The 22,377-nt window shown below is 42.1% G+C and overlaps 1 protein-coding gene across 21 annotated transcripts in view; it reads left to right on the plus strand.

The window, feature by feature from the left end:
- Ppfibp1 (PPFIB scaffold protein 1) overlaps window positions 1-22,377 on the plus strand; it is a 140,053-nt gene that overhangs the window by 61,309 nt on the left and 56,367 nt on the right. Inside the window, exon 3 of one of the 21 annotated variants that reach the window (XM_076940890.1) lies at window positions 12,455-12,619. The exons of 19 other annotated variants lie outside the window; for them this stretch is intronic. The gene's annotated coding sequence lies outside the window, so the exon portion shown is untranslated. Of the gene's footprint in view, window positions 1-3,603; window positions 3,698-12,454; window positions 12,620-22,377 lie in introns of all 21 variants that reach the window. One more of the 21 variants, XM_076940888.1, reaches the window with a different exon arrangement.

Here is a 22,377-nt window from a genome sequence, read left to right on the forward strand (position 1 = left end):
TTTTAATAGGAACAAATTAATTAATTAATTATTTCATGTATGTGTGTGCCTGTGTATACACACCACATAGATGCCAGGGAGTCTTGGATTCTCTGTAACTAGAGTTATAGATGGTTCTGAGTCTCCTGATGTGGATACTGGGAGCCTAACAGGAGTCCTTGCCAGGAGCAGCGAATGCTCTTAATTTCTGGGTCATCTCTCCAACCCTGTTTTTAATACCATTTTGTGTCATTTCTGAGACAGAAATAACAGTATCTTCCTTGCAGGGATTTTGACATGATTGGTTATTGTATGTTGGCTGTTCAGTACAGTTCATTTCCATTCCATAATTAGGCACACAAACCTTGTCTACTTCTCTGCATTGGCAGTACCCCAACACACAAAGAAAAGACATCTTTTATTTCAATATTTCAGACATAGAATAATTTCCACCCCCGATTATGTATCAAAATCATGTACGTTTTAATCATAATCGTGTTTATCTGAAGGTTTTTCCTGCAAAAGCAGGGTGATTGAATGTTTGAGTTAGTGTCTGTTTTTGCCAGCATGGCTCTAGACAGCAAAAGCCTGAGACTATGGGAGTCACAGTAAAGGAACCCCCAGAGCTAGTGTCTTTACCCAGTCTAGCATGGGAGCCAGGTAGAAGACTGTTTCTTCTGAGTACGTTTGGCTAGGAGGGTGAGGTGAGCTCTACTTGCTGTGTTTAGAAGCTGTGGACACTGTTGATGGTTGACAGTTCTCCCTTTGGCAACATTATAATTTGGGTGCAATGTCTTTACCAAAATAAATAGATAAATAAATAGATAAATAAAAAGTTTGAAGGGGTGATAAGATGTAGGCTTCACAAGACACAAGCTGAAGTCTCATTACGAGACTAGTAGCAAAGCTTGAAATGTTTCAGATTTCCCCCTGCTCTAGTCTTCAGGGCACTGTGAAGGAAAAGGTGGAGATGGGTGAGAAGTGAGGGGAGGGCAGACATGCTCAAAGTTAACTACTGAAAAGGAACCTAAACCTAGAGGCAGAGCCAAGTTAACCTAACAGAAAGTGGGGCTCAGGGCCGTGGGCATAGCTCAGTGGTAGAGCTCTTGACTAGCCTATGTGAGACCCTCTGCAGTCTCCTGCACCACAGAAATACAGTGGCGGAAAGTCTACCTAGAGTGTTTATTGTGTTTTGGAAAATCAGACAGATGGTAAAAAGAATCTGGAGTAAGTGAAGATGACTGTGAATAGCAGCAGGCAGCATGAATGCCTGTTATAAATAATAATTCTTTTCAGAGTAGTTGGAAGGGGCCTGGAGCAGAGCAGACAGGGAGCAGACTGGGCTGGGATGAGTGGGGCAGTTGCAGTTGTCTGGCTCTGCCTGTCTCTGGCTGTTATCATCGGGCACCAGAGTCCTCCCTCACAGGCCTGCTAGCTGCCAGACACCCTTCTCCTGCTCTCCTCCCACATCAGCTGGCTCAGTGCTGTGCATGTCTACCCAGCTATGAGCACAGATAAAGCTTTTTCTCCACTTCCTGAGGCTAAGTTAAGCCTTCGGAGGTTCCCCACCTCTGGCTCAGATCTCCCGCAGCATGTGTGAATAGATGCTGTTGTGTGTATGCACAATGGCCTCCATTCATTTGAGGACCACTGTGCACATCCCGTGGAAGACAGCTTATTGCCCCAAGTGTATTTGAAGCCAGTTAATGAAAATGATATTGATTAACAAATACTGTTATAGATGAGTCTTTTAAAACTCTTGTGAAGTTAAAAACAAATGATAAAAGTTTTGTTTTAAAAGCCTCCACAAGATGCTTAAGAAAAATTAGAAGCTACAGGATAGATATTTTAAGGGAAATATTTTAAAACCCCTTAGAAACATTCAGGTATACAAGGTAATTGATAGTTGCCTAGAGCTGGAACCGAGATGGGTTATTCCCTGCAAATTGGCAAGTCAAAACCAGTAAAAGGCAATTTGAGGCACAAGTGAGATCATTAAGTTTTAATTTTCCAATAGTTTCAGAAAAGGAGGAAAGACTCGGGTAAAATTATTTTTGCTGTGTTTCAAGTAATTTATATAAAATTTGTAATTTCACATAAAATAAATATAAAAGTATTAAGTTCTTTGCATTTCTCAGCCAAATCTTTGCTGACTGTCATCTATTTTACATTTAGATCATACCTGGTTTGGGGCCTGTGCAGTCCTAAGCCCCATGCTCAGTAGTCACACATGGAACCTCTGTTGATCAGTGGGGCTCCACAGCCTTGGTTGTGGTTACATGGCTGCATGCATTGTCAGAGTCTATTAGACTGTACACCTAAAAGGACAACTTTTGCTGCATATAGATTATATTTTAATTAAAAATATTCTTGCAAGCCCACACAAACAAACCTATGTTCCTTCTGTGAGCATTTATTAAAGCTATTTTCTTAAATTAGTCCGGGAAATGGGATTTTGCAAGTTGGTTGTCAAATTCAGAAAAGGATAAGTTAGCACAAACTAATGATTTTTATAAACTTCAGGAGTATGTGTGGGTGGTGAGTGGGAGTGTGTGCACACTTCCTCCTGTGTCTCCATCACCCGTAGCTTTTGTGCATCTTAATTTAGAAAGGACTAGTGGAAACTTAACCAGACAGTGCAGTTCTTAGGAAAAGGATTGGCATGTGCTTGGCAAGATGGAGGCAGGCACGGGTTGCTTCAAGAAGACTCTGACATTTTTTGTAAAGAGCTTGTCATTTTTATTTTTGTTTTATAGCCATTTCTTTATTTCCAGTAGTGTTAAAAGTCACTTAATTCTGAATTTTTTTCTGCTCTGATTATGTATTTTGGGGGTGATGATTTTGACTGATTGCCTGCAGGCATGTGGGGGTGGAGACACATGGAGCTCATGATCATGGGACACTTGATTAAGGATAAATAACTTTCACAGCTAAAGCTGGGATGGTTTGGAGGTGGAACATGTTACACTACTTATAAGTAACATCCTCAACTTGATAGATATCTGAATGTCTCCCCTTGTGTCTTGAAATCCCATGCCTCCATTTTGCTGAAGCTTGTAGAAACTGACAGTTTCCAAATGACATCAGTAAAGGAAAGTAGACTAGAAAATACCTTCAGTATGGTCTCACAGTGTCTGTGCTGAAGGTAAAGTTCAGTAGCCTTGGAATTTAATTCCATAAGTTCGAACCAGGGAAAACTCTTTTGTGATAAGAAAATTATCCCAGAGTCTTCACAGATAAATCTAGGGTGGACACAAAGTATGAAGTGGTTGTTTTAAGACTCACAACCTACAGGATATGTTTAAGAAGCAAGCCACAAGCCAGAGCAGAATTACCCCTTTGTTTTAGTTTATCCTAGGGGTCTCATAAACCCAGAGGCAGTTGATTTGACCCATGGTTAATTATCAAGATAAATTTCATCTACAGCCATAAAAATGAAATCCCACTGTGTATTGGAAGTGAGGATTCTTGTGCCCTATCCCTAGGAATTACTGCTTGAAGAGACTAGTAACTGGACCTTCCAGGTAATTGCGTGTGTGTGAGACAGGTGTACTCTGTAGCCTAGGCTAGCCTGAAATTCATGATCCTCTTTCATCTTCTCAAGTGTACTATCTTGGCTTCCAGGTGTTTCTTCTGCTTGTTGATTACACCTTGAGAAACTCTGGCCTAAAATAACCAGATGCTGTCATGAATTCCAGTAACCAGCAGGGTCTCTGTTGTGAGTATGGGATCAAGGCCATGTGCTCAGATCAGGAAGGCCAACGCCCTCAGCACTAAGAGCATGAATAACTGTTGAGCTTTGTGGAAACAAACCTGGATGTCACCTCCTGACAGAGAGTGTGGGATCTCACAGGGAGGGTGGCATTGCTGGGGAAAAGGGCTTGCTCTGGTATTAAATACAGCTTTTAAGTGCCAAAGAGCTCCTTGTGCGGAGTAAAATACAGCAAATGGACGGACGCACACCCAGAGACCTTATTGATAATTGTCAGTGGTTTCTGAACTTGAGTATGTTTCCTTGTCACCCAGAGGACTTGTTACAATACAGCTTTCCAGTGCCACCCTAGGAATTTCCAGTTCAGTAGGTCTGGGTGGAGTCTGAGAATCTTTGGTCTTAATGAATGGGGTTTATGAAAAACCCACAGATCATGAAGGGAATAAATTATAGTAGCAAAATAGGGAGAGGATGATGTTTACTCTGTCCCGTGATCTTGATCACCCACCCCTTAGTTTTTCTTGTGAGGCTTCTTTACTCTCAGAGCAACTGGTCTCACCAAAAATATGCAGGGGTGGGATAGGAATGTGGCCATGAAGAACAGTCTGAGGGAGGCTTCCTGACTTAGAAGAAGTTTGTAGGCCAGGAGCTTCTGAAACTCTGATCATGAGTGCATTTTCCAGTTTTATTTTTGAAAATGTAAATCTAGCACGTTATATTTTAGTACCAACATATGCTGAAGAGCATTTTAACACATCACTTTACAGAAGTCTCATCTCTAATACTGAATTTGTGACCTTCACCATCAAACATGCTCTTCCTGCACAGATTCAGCATCTGGCAGTTCCTCTCAGGCCCCAGGCCGGGCATCATCTTGGTTACACTCCTCGCTCAGGCTTCTGTTCCTGTGCCTTCCCTCAGGAAGCCCTGTGGATTCTGCCCCCTAAGGTGTCCCGACTGTCACTTGTCCACTTCCTGCTTTCTCCTGACTAGTTCTCAGGTAGAGTTGACGGTCCCACATCTTTTCTGGGTTCCTTCAGGAAAGCTAATGAGTCTTTAGAAACACAACTCACCTCTGTACTTAAGACCCCTTGCTGACTGACATCCCTGTTTTGTAGTGCGGACTTTAAGTTTTCAACATGGCCCTACATTCCACGGTCCTCAGGACTGCTCGTCTCAGCTGGAGCTCCCCCAAGGGCTGTCTCTTTACACTCCGTTGTGCTCATTGTTTTATTTCCTGAACCAAACATATTTAAAACCTTCACGGTGGTAAGCTCAGGTCAATAACACAAGGGTGTCCATCGCAAGCATATTCATGGGAAACGGGCTAAATGTGAGGCTCTGAAATGAAAATTTGACAGTCTGAAATGACATTTTGTTTAGATTAAAGCTGAAAAATGATACTGAGAAAATGTTACCACTGGTCCATAGAGAGCCCAGTGCATAACCGCTGAGTCTCAGCATCTGTTGGCCGAGGATGAGGAGTCTGCTCCGGAATATAACTCACATTCAGGTTTTAGTTTGCCTCCAAATTAAAATGTGTTTTTGATCTATCTCATATCGGAAGGATAGAGTCTAGAAATCCCCAGGAGTTCAGTCATATGGTAATAGTAATAAATAAGTAATAAATAAGACAGGCTTTTGCCACGAGCAGTAAAATGGTCTTCTCGGTGACCAGCGTGATGTCGTAACTATCGTCAAGCCAATGTGGTTGTGACTCTGCTGCTTGCTAACAGCTGTGGGTTGTAGTTAAAGGTAGGGTGAGCTTTACAGTCTGGAGGCCTGTAGCCATCAGCACTGGCGGTCCTTAGCCCACTGTGACTTTATTACACGGAGGGCCTCCACCATGCCAGGAATAGCATTCTTTGATTGGCATGTTTGCCCTGGTAGAAATGGCTAGAATATTTGAGACCTGGCAGCAGTGGATGTCCTGGGGAGGAGGCTCCATTCTTGCTGGCTGTGAGTCATCCCATGAACATGTAAAGTGAGCATTCTCTTCATCAGTTTTGATGTTGATACTGTGCTGTGGCTTTGATGAATTGCGTGTCCCTCTGTGCCCTGTGTCTTGATCTTGTGACCAATCTGTATTTAACTGAATTAGCACATCGGGCCATATATAAAAAAGGGATTATTATTACTGATGCCTACATATAGTGGTGGTGGAGTTTTTCATGCCAGTTGTACTCTGAAATTTTCTGGATGCTGGAGGTAGGTGGAGGATGGACTGTGAGGAAGGAGACTTTCCAGGCTTCTCTCCATGTTTGTGGGAGGCCAGTTTCTCCTCATCTTACCCTGATAGATGTCTTTTTCATGTCCAGATTTCTTCCTTACATAAGGATACCAGTTACACTGGGGTAGGTCTCACCCTAAAGGTTTCATTTAACCTGGATTAGTTCTCTGAAGAGTCTGTGTCCATATAAGGTCACATTCTGAGTTTCTGGGAGTTGGGACTTTAATATACAACTTTTGGGGAGACACGGTTGAGCTCCTCACAGACTATGGTGCAGTTAGCTTCACAGAGACAGCAGGCTTGTTTGGGAGTCGTCCATAAACCCAGAAAAACAATTCTAAGTTGACTGAATTTTGCTCCCTTTCTGGACCCATAGAATGGTTGTCGTGCTGGTTTCTACAGTCAGCACCACTCTTGGGTCTTATGTTTGGTGAAACATCTATAAGTCTAAGCTCTGAGCTTATTATCACAGTCTTGTTTGATGATTGTGCTGTTAATGCTTACTGTGTTGTTGCTTCACGCCTTGTTTCAGCCCTGCCTTTCTTACACTTTCCCCATCATGCACAGAAACCTTGCTGGCTGTGTACTTTTGACATTTTCAGCCCTCCGATGCTTTAGATGGACTGTTTATTCCAAGAGTTCACAGCTGCCTTTTCTGGCAGGTCATTCAGTTATTTGGATGCTGTCTGTGATACTGTCAGAGATGTGGGATGTGTTTGCTTTCTCCTCTGCACTCTTGAATGTCTTTGGCTGTTCCAGGTATCTGTCAAGTCCCTCTCTCTACAGCTCTTGGCGCCTGCCCTAGTCTGTACCTCAGCTATGCTTTTAAATGCACCCCATTCCTCATTGCTAAGTGCATCAGGTTTGTGTCACTGGTGCATACTGTCTCCGTCCTGGGCACTGAGGTAACAACTGTGTTTTGTTTGCTTAGCCAGAGACCAGGCAACACTAAAACGTTTCTCCCTTCTGTTGAGTTAGTCAGATTTTGTCTCCCCTGACAAATATTCTAAAATATTGTTTCAATAAAACTGTGTTTTAATAAAACTGTCATGCCTGCGGGAAGTGGAGTTTAGGCAGGATGGGTAGCATTCCTCCCTGTTAACATCACCTGTCATCCAGACCTCACTAGGCTTGTAGCATCGAGGAGGGAAAGGGGCCAAGAGTTTTTCTGCTTGTATAAAAGGCTATAGTGACCATCACTATTGAGGTGAAGTAGAATATTGAAGCCTCTCTGCTAAACAGAGAATGCATGCACTTCCCCAGGCAGAGGTCACCTCTCTTTTGCTCTGTTTGACAGTCACTGACTCTCTATCCCACTAAGTACCTTTCTAAACAAGGCGTTCTCCACAGGCGAGGGTCTTTGCTTAGCTTAGGTTCCCACTCTGCTTCTCTCAGTCTCTTAGGAGAAAGATGCCTCTTGGAAAACTCTCTGGAACCTGAGTCAGCTTGCATGCACTTTACCCTACTGGATCATTTGCCACTAAAATGAAATTTAATGAGTGACATTTTCCCTAGTGCTTTTATGATATGCTTTACTGCCACAGCGTGGCCAACCCTCAAAGAAGCAAGGCATGTATTTTAACAAAACTTATATACAGTAAGATTAGCCATCAGAACTTGCCTTTAAATGTGGGTTCCTTCCCTCACATTATGCCTCCAATAAGATTATTTAGACCTTGAGCTTGCTTGTATCTGAGAAGAAGCAGGCCTAGGACCCTGCTCTCCAGAGAAAATCAGATACTCAAGAGGCTCTGCTGCTAGTCAGGGAGTCTAATGCTAAGGGCTAACCCTTACAGTAAGTTGCATTGAGCTTTGCTGATAGCCTGAAAACCTCCCAGAGCAGCACAGGCTTCCTAGATGCTGGGCTGTTAGGAGTGGGCCAAGGCTTTCAGTCTCCACAGGGTGATTGAGTGGTCCTGAACCTAACCACTGAAGAAGCAGAGCTTACAGGATCCAATCTTAAATTCCAGTTTCTCAGTTTTCAGGACTATAGGCTATTCTCCAGCATGGGCCTGCCTGCATTTGACTTTTTTTTTTTTTTTTTCTTGGAATATAAGTAATCAAACTACCACTCAGGGTGACATCTTCTCTGTGGGCTGACATCTCCCTTGCCTTCTCCATACCTTTCATACAGTTTTATTCCTTGGACCTGGGCCTGAGGTCTTCGCACTTGAGGTGGCTATTCTAGGTCCAGTCTTTCTTCCTGTCTTCTAGGAAGACTGTCTCAGCACAGATTTGTACTGTTCATCCTTCAGTTTCCTTCTCACCATTGTCTAAGCCCAAGACTTCTCTAACTTGTGTCTATACACCAGAACCTGGAAACATAGTGAGCTGAACAGGAATTCCAAGTCTGGCTATCTCCTCAAACAAGAGCCCTGGGTAGTGGTTCTTCTAAGCTACTCCTGGCTTATCACGGACTCACTTGCTTGTCCAGATGGCTCAGTTGTCACAGGTGGGTGAAAGCAAGAGGCTGCCTGCAGACTTTTCATTCTCAACCTGGTGATAATTTCAAACCAGTAGGAAAGGAAGGGAAATAGAGCCTGCAATCACAGAGATCGGGTTCTGGGAGAAATTAAAACAACAACGAAAATCGACTATGACAGGTCTCACTTAAACAAACAACAGCTGTGTAACCAGGTTCATAAATGTTTCTACACTTAATTTGAAGTAGAAGCTTTGAAGATTTATATTCAGTAATCCAAAGTGATCATTTATTTCATTGAAGAAAACATAAAACATCCATGTCCTTGTTCAGGGGATGAATTGATGCTCTTGGCTAATGGAAAGATTTTTAAAATTTATTAAAGATTATTATTTTTATTTTTAAATTATATGTAGGGATGTGGAAGCCATCTTCTAAGATGAAGAGTAGGCAGTTATAGGCTTGGGGAAGTTCACTAGGAATTGTTTCAGACAGTGGAATGTTGCAGGGAGAGAGCTGAAGATCAGTAAAGATTCCTGTTCAACATGAACTGCAGACCATGGTGACATTGCTAGCTCTGGAAAGTGGAGCCAGCTCATCTCGGCATTCCATAGAGGGCTCAGTATTCACACTGTTGCTCTTTAACAGAAGGCTGAGCCCAAGGATTCTGAAATGAAGATATTTGGTAATAGCAGAAAGTAAAATCTGAGTGCATCAGTTTTTGCCTTTGTTTTGTTTACAAAACAAAACCAAACCAGAAGGATGCCACCTCAGGTAGAATGTATTCTCTGGTGACTTTGAATACCCAAGCTTGGGGCAACCACTTAAAACCATGTACTTAGTTAGAGAGGGGTCTGTCTTTGGAACCTGTTCTCTGAGGTGGACTTGATTGGAAAGTAGGTACACAGTGCAATGAAGGCTCCTGGAACCTGGACCTGATCCTGGCCCATGGGACACAGGGACAAGTGTGTGCATGAGGAAATGCACCAAGTCATCCAGGTGGGTCACAGCACTACTCCCTTCAGTGTCACACAGTGTGCAGCACACACCTACAGGAGAGGCGTCCTTTCAAGTTCCCATCAGGGCACCACTGAATGTTCACTCTCGTCTTCCCTGCCTCTTCCCCTCCCCAGCTGGTTCCCTCTTGCCAGAACCATGTTGCCAGAGCCTTTACTGAAATAAAAATATCTAGGTCAATGATTTAAAACACAGAAGAGCCAAGCAAATCTAGCCACGTGTCATCCTTTCATTGTATATTACCTCTGGGTGTTTGATGGTGACTAATCAGTAGCTGTATGGTGGTGCATAGTATTTATCCTCTCTAGGAATCACCACAGTAACCCTGGTGTAGAGAATATTGAAAGTGATGTCAGAGTCTATGAGAAGCTCGTTGTGGTAGATACTGGACCTGCTCAGCAAACCCACCTTTAGACTTACCCTTTCCAAGGTCACTGTAAAATAGTTATGGTTTGTGCGTGTGCTATACATTTGTTAGTGGGAGGGTCTGTGGGGAGATTCATCAATGGCATCCTGGGTATCCTGCCATGCATGTAGTTTTCTTCAGGGTTAGGACCTCAGGTGGTATCTCATCTGGTGAGACTTGGGCTTACTTCACATGCTTGGGGTGGGGAGTAGGCAGCTAATCAGTTCGGTAAAGTTCAGCTTTGTGTGGAATAGAGTACAAACGTTGAGACTGTTCTGTATTGTAAGTAATCTAGAAATGATTTGAAGTATATGGCAGAATCACGTAGGTTATATACAAATACCACATAATTTTATACAGGAGACTCAAGCTGCTGTGGGTTTGGTATGTGGAATCCTAGAGTTAGTACCCACAGACACCAGAGGACGACGGTATGTGTCACAGGGCAGGGAAAAAACAGCCAGGGGACTGCACAAAGATGAAGTAAAAGGGCAGGATGTGTTTAGAGGGCAGGTTGTTCAGCTGTATGGTGAAAGGCAGGAGTGGTGCCCCATAGGTACTTTAGAGTTTGGGTTAGAACTCAAGGTTGGTGGCCCTACTTAAGGGATAACAGCTTGACATAGTCTGGTTCCCTCAGTGAGCACATGCCTGGGCTAGACTAGAGGTCAGGAGAATGGAGCATTCTTACCGCGGCCCACCATTTGCCCACTTTACTCCAGGTCTGTCTTCAGTAACAGCAGCGTCCTTCTACTCAGGAAGGAAAGACACTTGGCTTATTGTGTGGCTCTTTCTGTGCTCCCTGTCATTCCTAAATATTAACGGCAGGCACCAATGGCCTCACTTTATTTCCTGTTGGCCTGCATCCCCTCTGCTTCTGTCTTCCCAATGCTTCCTTGCAGGCTTTGCCCATCACCCTTGTGGCCTGTCAGTTTAGTCATCAGTGAGCAGGGCACACTAATACCCCATGCAATGCATGCCCCCTAGAGGCAGTGCACTCCAGCACCCAGTGCAGTGCACACTACTACTCTGTGAAGTGCATGCTAACACCCCATTGTCAGTGCTCACTTAACACCCCGTGCAGTGCGTGCCCCCCCCCCCCGACAGTGCTCCCTTCACACTCAGCACAGCTCTTTGTCTGCAGGAGGCTGCTCTATCTTCAGAGTGTGCATGTCTGTGGTTGTGCTTATATGGGTGGCTAGTACAGCAAGAGTTTCATTATTTGATTTGTAAATATTTGGGGAACTCTTAGTTGTGCTTGTGGTTAGGACAGAAAAACAACCTGTTTAAGACACTATGTCTTGTCTGGAGGTGTTTGAAAATCCTGTAGTTTAAAGGTCTGGGTAAACGTTTTGTTACAGAAGTCTCCAACACACAAATGTGAGCTAGAATTTTAGGACATACCTATTACCTCTCCTCAGTAACTACAGCGTGTCTGGCTTTGTTCCATGTGTACTTTACTGTCATCTCCATCTGTTTTAAGATAGGAATTCTAGGTCTCATATCATTTCACCTAGCAGCATTCTGCTACTCATTTCTGAGCAATTAGGACTCAGAAATGAAGTATTATTGGTAACTTTCTAATAATTCCTCAACTCACATGTAATCTTCAGATCTCTAAGGTCAGCAATAATATACTTGATTGACTGATTTTAAACCTGTGACATTAAATATCACCCCTGCCATGAAGATATCAACCTTTCTGTTTCTTTACCTCTCCTGTTCCTAACAGCCCCTGCCCACACCTATCACTCCACCCTGTGACCTCTTCAAGGACTTCTCACTTTATGTGGGTACATTAGGACATATTGGAGATGAATGTGTTTGAGTTCATAGACCATAGAGAAGATCTGTGGTGGCAGATACGCTACAGAGAGTCAGGAAATAAACAAACCCTAAGCCTGATATGGTGACATTCACCTGCAATCCTAGCACTTGGGAGGCTGAGGCAAGATAATTCTGAGTTTAAGGCCAGCCTTAATTATGTAGTAAGTTTCAGGGCAGCCTAGTGTCCCTAACCAAATCCTGCCTCTAAAACAAATACAGGGCGAGGTTATATGTTTTAGACATTAAAGCCTAGTTAGGGAGAGATTTTCCAATTAAAACTTAAAGAAAAGAAAAACCTTTAATTTCTTTAGAACGGTTTGTTATTTCTGGATTGAAAGTTAGTAACAGGGATGAGAAGGGGAATTCTGCTCTATTTACCTTGGTAGTCAGGTCCCACCTTGCTCCCCCTTTTCCAGCAGGAAAGGCCTGTTAGTACCACCTCTGCAGCTGTAGGTGAGACCCCTGTCATTCTGCTGGAATGCAGGGAGGATTTGCATTTCTGAGAAGTTTCCAGTGACTGCTGCCCCAAACCACAGACCCAGTAATGCTTTCTGTGTCTCCCTGGTCCTCTGTTTTGAAGATGGCTTATTTTTGCTGAGCTTGTATTGCTGTACACTCCAGACTTTGGTCAATCTGCCATTGCTCATCCTCCATTAGTAGCATCCTAGCAGGAAAATCTGGTTAGAAGTATATGATAATTGATGTTTAAAAAAAAATCTGTTTTCATAGTGATTACATGCTGTGTTCTACTGGGCTGAATATGCTTGAATATTCTCTCCTTTGGGTTCTCTCTCTCTCTTTCTCTCTCTCTCTCTCTCTCTCTCTCATTCTCATTGTTTTTTGTTTGTTTTGTTTTTCAATAAGAATTTCTCTGTATAGCCTTGACTGTCCTGGAACTCACTCTGCAGACCAAGCTGGCCTTGATATCATGGAAATCCATCAGCCTCTGCTGTCTGAGTACTGGGATTGAAGGTGTCTGCCAGCCCGATTTGTTTTCTCTTTAATCTCCATGAGTTGTATCTGCCTTGGGTAAGAATTCCAAGTTCACTTTCAGATGCAGATATTTATTTTGGATAAAGCAAACTGAGACTGCCAGGGTACATTTTCATGTTATCCTCACCAAAGCTCAACACAGATTTGCTAATTTTCATATAGTCTTTCATGTAAAGATGGGGACAGTTGCCTGACCTAAAACATCAGTTAGTCAGCAGCCCTGCAAAAAGCTTGTGGCTTTTCTACCAACCCTTGATCCACCACGCCCATTGCTGGAACTTCCCATGGCATTTTATCCTGTTCAAATCTGCTCTGAATATATTCCTAACCAAGTCTGAAATTAGACTTCTAAATGTATTTCTATTGAATTCTCTCTCTCTCTCTCTCTCTCTCTCTCTCTCTCTCTCTCTCTCTGGGGTAGGAGAGTTCCATGCTATAATATATGAATATTATTCTTAGAAATTACTTTTAAGATTTTTCTAGATTCATATTTATTAGTAAAGATTCACTGTGAGAGGAACCCCCTACCTTTGGACCTGTCAACAGTGTTGCTGCTGCTGCTTATGTCGCGCAGAGTAGAAGGAGCTTTCCCTGTGAACTGTGACTTTGAACACAGTATTTCTTTTCTGTTGTAATTGTGTTTGCTGGTGCCTTTTCCTTCAGCAAGTGGCTTAAAGAAGTATAGAGGAGCCATTTGTAACCTAAAAGGTAAATTTGTTACCTTGTGAGGTTTATGATGGTGAAGTTTTAATTTTCTAAGTACTTTTGTCAACTCAGAGGCACAAACCAGCCATGAATGATGGTGAGAACCTGCAGTCCCAGCTCTAGGGAAGCTGAGGCAGGAGAATTAAAATCTTGAGGCCCATCTGGGCTGCAGAGTTACCTAACTTTGTAGGCAAGCAAAGAATGAGACCAAAGGGATCAGGGTACTCTGACCTTTGGGCCCCAGGTGCATAGGATTGGATGAAATTACAGTGAAATTTGCATATAGTAAAAAGTATATCGTAAGTATATACAAACTGTGAAGTCTCCCCTCCCCCTCCAAAGTAGGACATGTATTTTAGAAAGTAAGCTTAGGGAAGATTGCTGGAGGTGTGGGAAGGCACAGGATCACAGCATATGGTGATGCTTCATCAAATCGGTGCCACTTTGAGTGGTGCTGAAGCCCTAAGTGATTCTGGGAACCTGGTAGATGATGTGAATGGGAGGTGGACTTTTTAAAGTTGATGACCACTCCCTGGGGGTATTGATGACCCGACACTTCCAGCAGCTCCTAGGTTTGATAGCAGAGGGAAGTTCCCTGGAGTTTGAGTTAGTTATACTTTGGGCTACATGTATGGACACGTGGACAGGCACCATAGAAATTGACCATAGAAACCGAACAGTACCTTACTAGCATATGCATTCTGTAGAAATTCCTGACTAAGCAAGCTTTGAACTAATTTCGAGCTTTTACCATTTGCCATCAACTGGTAGGTCTGTTTTAAAACAGATAACTTAGATGGATTGATGCTGGGATCCTTTACGTGTGGGAAGACAGGACTTATTTCACTGCACACTTCCCATCAGTTGTTAAGGAAAGTCATAGCAGGAACTTGGAGCAGAAACCATGGAGGAGAGCTCTTGCTCACTCTCTGGCTCATGCTCAGCTCAGGTTCAACAGTGAGATACCTCATACCTAATACAGTATAAACCTGTTGCCTGCTTTGATGAGTATGACAGTTGTACACCTCGTGTAACCAACCAAGATACTGACCAGAGAGTTCTCCAGTTCTTCCTCTATCCATTTGCCAAAGGTAATTGATTATTCTATTTTCTGTAAGATGAGACGTGCAGACTTAATTTAAAAGGACTCATGTTGGTCATGGTTGTTTGTGTCTACCTTTTCTCACTATAATGTCACACAGTTGCACTTGTTCAGTCAGGTTTAATTGTACTTTCCATTGTGTTAAGTAATATTCCATTGTATTAGTTAGTTATTAGAGACAGCTTAGGAAATCTTCCTCTAAGATTTTTGTTTTGAGAACATAAAATATTTTTCAGGGAATAGGTCTTTCTAAAATATTTTTATTTAGTCTTTCCATTAAAAAAAAAAAAAAAAAAACTCTTCAGCTGAGCCATGGAAATTAACATAGTTTTATCAACACATGCTATCTAAACTGGTCTGTGTCTTAAATAGCTCATCCCAGGGCAAGGCAGCTTGTTAATGGGTGTGCTTTATAGCATCTAGTTATCCTTTCTGAACTCTTCAGCTGTCCTTTAAAACCCATTTGAAATTTACTGAGGCATATTTTGTGAGTTTGCATCTGTGCTTTTACAGTAGCTTCTTTGTTTAGGGGTTTGATTCTTGTTTAGGGTGCAAGAAATCCCTGACTCAAATCCCAAATGAGCTCTGCTTTATAGACATGTAGTTTTTGGTAATGGGTAAGTAGATATACACAATATATTACAGTGATGCATCTGTGCCTTTGCCGGTGAGTGTAGCTTGTAGACTTGAGAATGTATGTAGAAGAGAATGTATCGCTTCTGTACTTGGCATTTTGTTCTATAACTTGAATTAGTCCAGGTAATTGATAGAATTACTCAAACCTTCTGTATTGGGGTCTGTCTACCCTTATCTGCCAATTGAACAGAAAGGAGAAACAAATGAGTTAGGAGATGAATAAAAATTGGTATATTTATATCCAATTTTATCAACAATCACATTAAAATAAATGAGCTAAATTTGTGTAATTCTTCCTTAATTCTGCCAGTTCGTGCTTTATTTACTTTGAAGTTCTAACAATAAGTTACAAAAACCATCTCTACTGGTTATGACTTCTGGGCAAACTAACTCTTACCAGTGTAAAGTATAACAACGGGCTTACATCTGTAGTCACAGCTACTCAGGAGGCCAAGTCAGGAGGACCAGCTTGAGCTGTACCCCTGTCTCTGCCTGCCTGCCTGTCTATCTCTCTGTTCCTCCTCCCTACACTCCTTCCCCACTCAGTCACATTCCCAGGCTCGCACAGCGTGCTTAGTACATTTGGGGTGGGTAGAGTAGGGCTGGGTATACCCACAGGGGAACTTAGGAATCTTACCTATGGCAGGAGTGGCCTTTCCTCCAGACCTGAGTCACCTCTAGCCCTTCCTGCTTTTAGTCTCTCTTCACTTTCTCCAAAGCTGTTTTTATATTTCATTCAACATCTAATTTTCTCAATGTAATCATCCTGACGGTGACTAGAACTGGAATTCCCAGTTGTTATTTTTAGGATTAATAATCATTTTAATATTGAATATGTTTTTAAATTTAGAACTTCTCAGTAACCATAGCCCCCCTTTCCTTTCTGCATAGTTAAATTTGTATTTATTTCTAATATATATATATGTGTGTGTGTATTAGGTACAAATTTATAATATACATATTAGTTAACACACACACCCCAACTGAGTAAATATGTAAAATTGGCTTAAACTATGGGAAATACTTTGCAGAAGTCTTGTGGAGCTCTTGTATTTACTTGTCTCCTGTACAGAGTACATGGCTGTTAAACTGTTCACCACTGTCATCTCATCCTGTGCTCATGTCCGAGTTTACCTGCCTCCTGTTGCGGAAGGCTGTGTTATTTCCATAGTTTTGTTCCTAGAAAGACTCCTTGTGAACATTTGTGCATTGCTCTTGGTTACATATCTTGAAGGAAATACCACTGTATTGAAAACGAATTTGGCCATTTAAAGTCACAATGCCAAAGTGTTTCTTGATGTGGTGAGTCCACATACAGCCCAGCACCATGCTGCAAGGGAGTGTGTGGATTCACAGCCTTCACAGTGCTCAGCAGTCTCAAAAACATTTATTTGCTAATTAACTGGGTCTAAGCTAATAGCACACTATTTTAAATTTCTTGATTCTTAATGACATTAAGCACCTCCTTATATTTTTGTTGATTTAAAAATAAGAAAAGACAAATTCTTTCAAGTGTCTACTCATGTCTTCATCCCTTCAGCTTTTTCATTGTGTTATAGGATTTTGTGCTTTGAAAGGCTCCTGTGAGCTCTCGATACCTGTATGTAACCACTTCAGACATCTTTGACTTTGAATCTGTCACCACTCCCTACATCTGTTTACTTTACAGATCTCTCTAAGCTCTGCTCCTTTACCTCAGTCTTCCCCAGCTCAGTCCCCAGCTTCCTTCCCTGTTATAGACACAGCCATTGCTTAGCCTTACTGTCTTCCCTTAGTTACATGGAGGTGCCATGTGACACAGAGAGTAAGCACATGAACCTGTATAGATACTTAATGCTGCCATACTTTATTACATTAAAGAAAGGATTGGTTTAATGAATCGGGAACTTTGTTTTGTTTTTGCTTTTTTTTTTAAGACAGAGTTTCTCTGTGTAGCCCTGACTCTCCTGGAACTCACTGTGTAGACCAGGCTGACCTTGATCTCAGAGATCACCTGCCTCTGTTTCTGGAGTGCTAGAATTAAAGGCATGCACCACTATACTTGACTATATGAGTAGATTCTTGAAACCCCTTGGTTTATAACGTAGCTTGTTTTTACCTTGGGTTCTACTTGGCTGTGTGCATGTACTTGGGTATTTTTGTGCTATATTATTTTCACATAAAACAACAGTGAAGTTTTGTACCTTCTGAAGTGAGTAAAAATTTAGAGACTTCTTAGATAAACTTATAAATCAGAATATGGTATGTCAGAATTTTGAAGTATTTTGCCTATCAAATAAATAACATGTTCTTATTGTAAGCTAATAGTAAAAGAAAAAAAGGGGTATTTTAGAATTTTATGGAATCTTAGAAAAACTGGGTAGTAGAGAACTGGTCCCTGAAGCTGACAGCTGATCTAAAAATATATTTATGAAGTCAATGGTGCATGAGGTCTGGATGCCTGGAAACAGGGCAAAGGTTTCTCTTGAGCAGTGTGTCCATTACTTCCCAGATGTTTACCACACACTGTAGTATCTGCAGCAGGACTCCAGCCTTATCTAGACCTGCTGGGAAAATCTATGTGGGTGCTGGTACCAAAAGTGCATGGAAGAATTTGAAAACCACACTATCAATATTCTGTTGCTGAACATTGCTTTGGTAAGTGCAGTTTTACTTTATCTTTTGGCCAGTGAAACTATATGCACACATTTAATCCCAGCACTCAGGAGGCAGAGGTGGGAGGATCTCTGTGAGTTAGAGGCCAGCCTGGTCTACAGAGCTAGTTCCAGGCCAGACAGGACTATATAGTGAGACTCTGACTCAGTAAAACAACCAACCAACCAGTAAGACCATAGATCTTTAGAGTAAGTTTCCCATTAAAGTGGGGCCAGAGAAACAGAACTATCACATGCAGTGGCTACCACACAGGCCTTTGTTTAAAAACTGCTGTATTTTCTTTTTTGCTTTGTTTTGTTTCACCATCCACATTTATAAAATGGAGAGACTAACTCATTTTTTGGTGTGGGTGTCATGGTTAAAATTATGACTAATGGACTGGGACTGTAGCTCAGTCTTAGAGTGCTTGCCTGGCACACACAGCCCTGGGTTTGAGCCCTGGTACTGTGAAGCAGAAACAAAATCCAAGGTTATGGATGGTTTATGTACACAATTGGGACTGCTATAGCCACTCAGTACATGGTACCTACTGGTATATTACAAATACAAGTGTGTGTGAATGTGTGTGTGTGTGTGTGTGTGTGTGTGTGTGTGTGTGTAACAGTTACAGTCTACTAACTGCAGACCAGAAGTGTTTGGAGTAGACACATTTCTACCGATTATGTGTAGGCGCCATGTAGGTGGTTTTTTTTTTTTTTTTTTTTTTTTAATTTTCCCAGGGGTGGGTTAGGGGCTTATCCTTTACCCAGTACACCATGGAAGGCAGAGGTGAGGTATGAAGTGTCTTTAACTCTTTGTTATTCTATGGCCAAATGCTGCTGGCTTCTGGTAATTTGACTCTCCTGATAGTAGCAGGGGATTAAGAAAAAAGTTACAGTTTCTCTCTGGCTCAAGGGCCCCTCCCTGTCAGGCAGGAGGCTTGGAGCTTAGAGCTTGTTAACACTGCATGAGCCAGGGAGAAAAGAAAAGGATAGAGGAAAAAGTCACGCGCGCGCGTGTGCACACGCACACACACGCACACGCACACGCACACACACACAGAAAGGTCAGGCCCGACTACCTGTCTTAAGAATTCCATAACTGTTATGCATACTTACGTACATATACATACACCTACACATGTATGTATGCATGTACATACATATATGCATATATACACTTGGTGGATGAAGCTGAGTCTCAAGTACCATACTTTATTCCTTTTCTCAGCCTCTTTTATATATTCTTGGACAAAAGTTATTTATAAAATTACTGCATAGATGAAATGTTACACAAAAAGGGAGTTACAAAAAGATGTTGATAGTAAGTTCAAAGTAGTTTCATTCTGTAAGCTTATTATAAGTTCAAAGCAACAGTTTCATATGGCCTTGCTTTATCATGGTGCACACTTGTGACTTCACCCTTGGACCTGACCTAGAATGCATGTTTTTCTGTGATCACAAATCTGTCCCAAGCCCATTCTCTTCTTAGTATAATTATGAAAGCTCATTGTGTTCCTTATTATGCAGCCTTTACTTACTGTTCTATGAGGAGGGGGCACGTTCTATTCTTCATTCTAACTGTATTACATCTTTCTGAGAAAACAACTAAAACCATCTCTTATACTTTATTTTTAAAATTATTTGAGTCAAATTAGGAATTCTATAAAGTTACTAATTCATCTAAATCATTCATCTATAAGCATTAATTCATGAAAACTAATTTTTATGTTGATCTGCAGAAAAATTGCTCAATAGGATGGGCTGATGCCCAGAAATGATTAGGCTATGCAATAATGACAGGAAAGGCATATCAGCAGTGAGAAACAATCCTAGGATGAAGTCTCTGGAACCGTGCCTGTCTAGAGTGCACCCGTCACAGTCATACAAAATGGTGGGCCATCTCCAGGAAACTCATTTGCTTGCCATAGCCTTTTCAACATGGCTCCTGTCAATTATTTGTCCCTAAAACAGTGTAGTGTATCAGCTAATTACAAAGAACTCTTATTGGGTTAAGTAATACTGTTAACTAATCTTGGGACACTGTTGAGGCCCACATTCTGCCTCAACACTTTTGCCTCAACGCTTTGGGGGCTTAGTGCTCTGGTCAAGAGAGAGTGTGGGGCTCTTGGGGCAAGAGACTCGAAGAATGGAGACAAGACAGGGTGTGATTCAGTCTCTTCTATTTTCTCAAGTCTCCCTTATGAAGGGAATTCTGAGGTATATACACAAGCAGGAGAACACAGGTGAAAACACTTTACCACGTGCACCATACAGCTGAGGTCACTAAACAGCAAAACAAGCTATGTGGAATAAACAATATATCAGAGTGTGCTTCAGCTGTTATAGGGTTTTGACAACCAAGTCTTTCATCAGGGTATATGGTTCCAGATGGCTGCAAAGTTGATCTAGCCACTTTCTACTAAAGTCGGCTCCCAACAGGTCTCCCTTTTTAAATTTTTTTCAAAAGGGAAGGCTGGGAAAACTTACGGAAACCGTGCCTGTCCTAGGTTGGAACAAAGGACCCCAGCCTCCCTTTCCCGTCCTTGGATACTCAACAGCCATTGGTTGAGCTCCTGTCTTAGGATGATGAGGCCTCCCTTCTTTTAGGGGCAAGGGTCTTGAAGTGTTCCTTTACCCGTCATTGGCTATCCGGCTTAGCGCGCAAGTTAGGGGTTAATCCTCATCAGTCTTGATGACAGAGGTTTCAGAGTCCCCTACTTCCAGCCTGTAATAGCGGACCTGTATGGGTTTCATTTGTTATCTGTTGTCATACCAAAGCCATCAGTTTGAACAGCATGAACCCGAGAGACAAGAGACTTAATATCTAAACCGTTGATATAAAAGCAACACTCTTTAAGGCAACACACAACTTCCCCTGTTGGAGAAGTGAAAGGTCTAAGCCTTGTGCCCACAAATTTATACCAATGAAATCCTTGAATTTTGCATCAGCTTAGTAACAATAATACAGATTTAGACAGCCTAATATTAACCACCTCAGTCCCCAAGTCCAGGAAATTGGGGCGCCGACTCCTCATTAACTTCTTCAAGCTGAACATGGGCGCTGAGATATTAGAAGAGGGATGAGGGGAAGGGTAAATTGATAAGCATCTGAAGTCTGTCTTAACTGCATCCAGCTGGAAGTCCAGGGCATCAGTGAACATGCAGGTGATAAGATTCATTCTCCAAAGCTGTGTATTCTGCAATATACAAATCTCAAAACAAGGTTTAGTATCAAGATAATTATTTTGATTCTCTGAAATCTAGTGTTCTGGAGGCCTACCTCTGTCATGTCTGATCCATATAATTCTGGAAGACATAACTACTACCTTAATGACCTCATCAGAAAACTCATAGAAAAACCTTTTTTTCCAAATTAGCCTTTCCTTAAGCCAGTAACCAGAAAAACCTTTACATTGAGTTTTTATCCAGAAAAATATTATACAACTCAGAATCACACCCATTTTGAAAGTTAAATCAATTAACATTATCATTCTGCTTAGCTCTCTGTCTAGAGCAGCCTTCTATTTATTCCTCGCGTCCTTAAAGCCTTTTTCATCTGTTTTTACTCACTTATTTCTTGCCCCATTTTTGTTACTATAACCTTTATTTATCTGTTTTGCTCTCTTTACTCAGAGCAGCCTGCAATTTACTCCTTGCATCTTTAAAACTTTTTTCATCTGTTTCTGCTTATTTTTTTCTTGCCCCGTTTTTGTTACTATAACCTTTATCTATCTGTTTGGCTCTCTTGACTCAGAGCAGCCTGCAATTTACTCCTTGCATCTTTAAAACTTTTTTCATCTGTTTCTATTTACTTATTTCTTGTCCCGTTTTTGTTACTATGCAATCACCTTTGTTTCACTTCCGAATTCAGCCAGCTCCGTCAGTCGACTGGTTCTCCAGCGCAGGGTGTCTTCCACTGTATCCCGCTTACTGGAGCTCTAACGTTGAGACTCTGTCAGTTGGACTGGTTCTCCAGCGCAGCAAAACAAGCTATGTGGGATAAACAATATATCAGAGTGTGCTTCAGCTGTTATAGGCTTTTGACAACCAAGTCTTTCATCAGGGTATATGGTTCCAGATGGCTGCAAAGTTGATCTAGCCGCTTTCTGCTAAAGTCGGCTCCCAACAGGACACTTCAAAGTGGTGTGTGCAAATACTGTATAGTATAAGGAACTTGAACACCCATGGAAGCTGGTATCCAGGCATAGTGCTAAAGCCAGTCTCCCATGGATAGCAGGAGATGGTTGTCTGTATGTTACTGAACAGTTTTCATAGATAAACCTTTTGGCAAACTGATACAGAAAACTTAAACAATAGAAAATGCAGGGAACCATGATTAGATGAAGCTGATTTAGAAAAACGTTGTCTGCACCTCCTGACCCTCAGCAGGCTTCTGAAATAGCCCTGTGTCCTTGAGTCTGTCTGCACCTCCTGACCCTCAGCAGGCTTCTGAAATAGCCCTGTTTCCTTGAGTCTGTCTGCACTTCCTGACCCTCAGCAGGCTTCTGTAGTGCCCCTGTGTCCTTGAGTCTGTCTGCTCCCTCCTGACCCTCAGCAGGCTTCTGAAATAGCCCTGTGTCCTTGAGTCTGTCTGCACCCTCCTGACCCTCAGCAGGCTTCTGAAATAGCCCTGTGTCCTTGAGTCTGTCTGCACCCTCCTGACCCTCAGCAGGCTTCTGTAGTGCCCCTGTGTCCTTGAGTCTGTCTGCACCCTT

The sequence above is a fragment of the Arvicanthis niloticus genome, chromosome 9, assembly GCF_011762505.2.
Source record: "Arvicanthis niloticus isolate mArvNil1 chromosome 9, mArvNil1.pat.X, whole genome shotgun sequence".
In the NCBI taxonomy this organism is placed as follows: domain Eukaryota; kingdom Metazoa; phylum Chordata; class Mammalia; order Rodentia; family Muridae; genus Arvicanthis; species Arvicanthis niloticus.